Source organism: Macaca nemestrina, chromosome 2, assembly GCF_043159975.1.
Source record: "Macaca nemestrina isolate mMacNem1 chromosome 2, mMacNem.hap1, whole genome shotgun sequence".
In the NCBI taxonomy this organism is placed as follows: Eukaryota; Metazoa; Chordata; class Mammalia; order Primates; family Cercopithecidae; genus Macaca; species Macaca nemestrina.
Window position 1 is genome coordinate 34,868,076 of NC_092126.1, and position 3,065 is coordinate 34,871,140.

Below are 3,065 nucleotides of genomic sequence, written 5' to 3' on the forward strand. Positions count from 1 at the left end.
GCCCCGCCCCAAAGATCTCAGTGCTTTTCACCAGGAGCTCCTCCCAGCCACCTTTGACAGGGCTGGTGCCTGCACTCACCATAGGGGTATTCGTGGGCAAGTCAAAGGCTCCAACTCTGCCTAGCTGTGTCTCTCCACCTCCACAGAACAAGAAGCACAGGGCACCAAGCACTCTACTGTCCAGTCCATCACCTAAAACAACAGAGAGCACCTCACTGTAAACAAAAACCATGTACATACCCATCTGTTTGTGCAGCAACTGGCTCATACCTGTCAGCACCATCTACTGGTCTGTAAGTTGAATCACACAGCCCAATATAAAACCTGCCCACAAAAGTGCATAGGGTTATAGAAGCAAAGCTAAAAGACGTTACCCAACATACTCTACAGTCACATCCTCTAGGGAAGGAGAGAAATGGAAAAATATAGAGAGAAAGAGAAAAATTCTACCAGCATGAAAATAAATACAAGAATTAGTAGCACCAGACTCTCCAGATGAGAAGGAAACAGTGTAAGAATTCTGGCACCATGAAAAATCTGAACATTGTGAAACCACCAAAGGATCACATTAGCTGTTCAGCAATGATCCTTGACCAAAATGGAAATTCAGAAATAATAAACAATTCAAACCATGGAGCAAGGATGCTCAACAAGAGCCAAGACTAAGTTGAAAATCAACACAAAGAAACTTCTAAAGAAATCCAGGAAATGAAGAAAGAGATAAACATCTTAAAAAGAAATCAATCAGAGCTTCTGGAACCACTTAAGGAATTTTAAAATACAACTGAAAGCTTTATCAATAGACTAGGTCAAGCAGCAGAAAGATTGTCAGAGCTTGAAGACTATTCTTTTGAACTAATCCAGTCACACAAAAATAAAGAAAAAACAATTAAAAAGAGCCGTCTTCAGACACCACCGGAAGCAAGGAAGGTGCTGTGTAATCAGTAAGGAGCAGAGGCATTTGGAACTGCTAAAATGCCATATTACCTTGGTGAGAATCAGCGGAAGACCAAAGAAGATGAGAAGGATGACAAGCCCATCTAAGTTCTGGATGAGGCGGATATTGCCTTGCTGAAAACTTATGGTCAGAGCACTTACTCTAGGCAGATCAAGCAAGTTGAAGATGGCATTCAGCAACTTCTCAAGAAAATTAATGAGCTCCCTGGTATTAAAGAATTTGACACTGGCCTGGCCCCACCAGCACTCTGGAATTTGGATGCAGATAAGCAGACACTCCAGAGTAAACAGCCTTTACGGGTTGCCAGGTGTACAAAGATAATCAATGCTGATTCAGAGGACCCAAAATACACTGTCAGTGTAAAGCAGTTTGCCAAGTTTGTGGTGGACTTTAGTGATCAGGTGGCACCCACTGACATTGAAGAAGGGATAAGAGTAGGTGTGGACAGAAATAAGTATCAAATTCACATTCCATTTCCTCTAGCCTCAGATTGACCCAACAGTTACCATGATGCACGTGGAGGAAAAATCTGATGTCACATACAGTGATGTTGGTGACTGTAAGGAATAGATTGAGAAATTGCGAGAAGTAGTCGAAACCCCATTACTTCATCCAGAGAGGTTTGTGAATCTTGGCATTGAGCCTCCCAAGGGCATGCTGCTCTTTAATCCACCCAGTACATGAAGACACTCTGTGTGCAGGCAGTTGCTAATCAGACTGATGCGTGCTTCATTCGAGTTATTGGATCTGAGCTTGTACAGAAATATGTCAGTGAGGGGGCTCAAAAGGTTCATGAGCTCTTTGAAATGGCCAGACAAAAAAAAAAAAGCCTGCCTTATCTTCTTTGATGAAATTGATGCTATTGGAGGGACTCGGTTTGATGTTGGTGCTGGAGGTGACAATGAAGTGCAGAGAACAATGTTGGAACTGATCAATCAGCTTGATGGTTTTGATCCTCGAGGCAATATTAAAGTGCTGATGGCCACTAACAGACCTGATAATTTGGATCCAGCACTGATGAGGTCAGGGAGATTAGATAGAAAAATTGAATTTAACTTGCCCGATCTAGAGGGTCGGACCCACATCTTTAAGATTCACGCTCATTCAATGAGTATTGAAAGATATATCAGATTTGAATTGTTAGCATGACTGTGTCCAAATGGCACTGGTGCTGAGAATGAAGCGTCTGCACAGAAGCTGGTATGTTTGCCATCAGAGCATGGGAAAAATTGCTACTGAGAAGGATTTCTTGGAAGCTGTAAATAAGGTCATTAAGTCTTATGCCAAATTCAGTGCTACTCCTCGCTACATGACATACAACTGAACCTTGAAGGCTTTCAATTTAAAACTTTTAATTAGAATCCTAACCTAATATAGACTTGTTAATAACCACTTCACAAAAAAAAAAAAGGTTTCAAAATTGAAAAAAAAGAACAGTCTTCAAGAAGTATGGGATTATGTAATGGGATTATGCACATCTATGAATTATTGGCACTCCTGAGAGAGGAGAAAACATAAACAACCTAGAAAACATATTTGAGGGAATAATTCAAGAAAATTCCCTAATCTTGCTACAGAGGTAGACATCCAGACACAAGAAATCAAGAGAGCACCTGCAAGATACTATACAAAATTAACATCACGTTTCTCAAAGAGCTTAAAACAGAGCTACCATTTGAACCATGATCTATATACCCAAAGGAATATGGATTGTTATACCAAAAAAATACACGCACTTGTATGCTCATTGCCACACTATTTACAATAGCAAAATCATGGAATCAACACACGTGTCCATCAATGGTGGATTGAATAAAGAAAATGTGGTACATACACACCATGGAATACTATGCAGCTATAAAAAAGAACAAAATTATGTTCTTGACAGCAACAGGGATGCAGTTGGAAGCTATCATCCTAAGCAAATTAATGCAAGAGCAGAAAACCAAATACTGCATGTTCACACTTATAAGTGGGAGCTTAACATTGGGTACACATGGGAATGATAGACACTTAGGACTACTGGAAGGGGGATGGAGGTAGTGGGGGCAAGGCCTGAAAATATACCTACTGGGTACTATGCTCGCTACCTGGGTAACAAGATAAA

The 3,065-nt window shown here is 40.8% G+C and overlaps 1 pseudogene; it reads left to right on the plus strand.

The window, feature by feature from the left end:
• Positions 1 to 960: 960 nt before the first annotated feature.
• Positions 961 to 2,282, plus strand: LOC105490377 (26S proteasome regulatory subunit 7 pseudogene; annotated as a pseudogene).
• Positions 2,283 to 3,065: the final 783 nt, after the last annotated feature.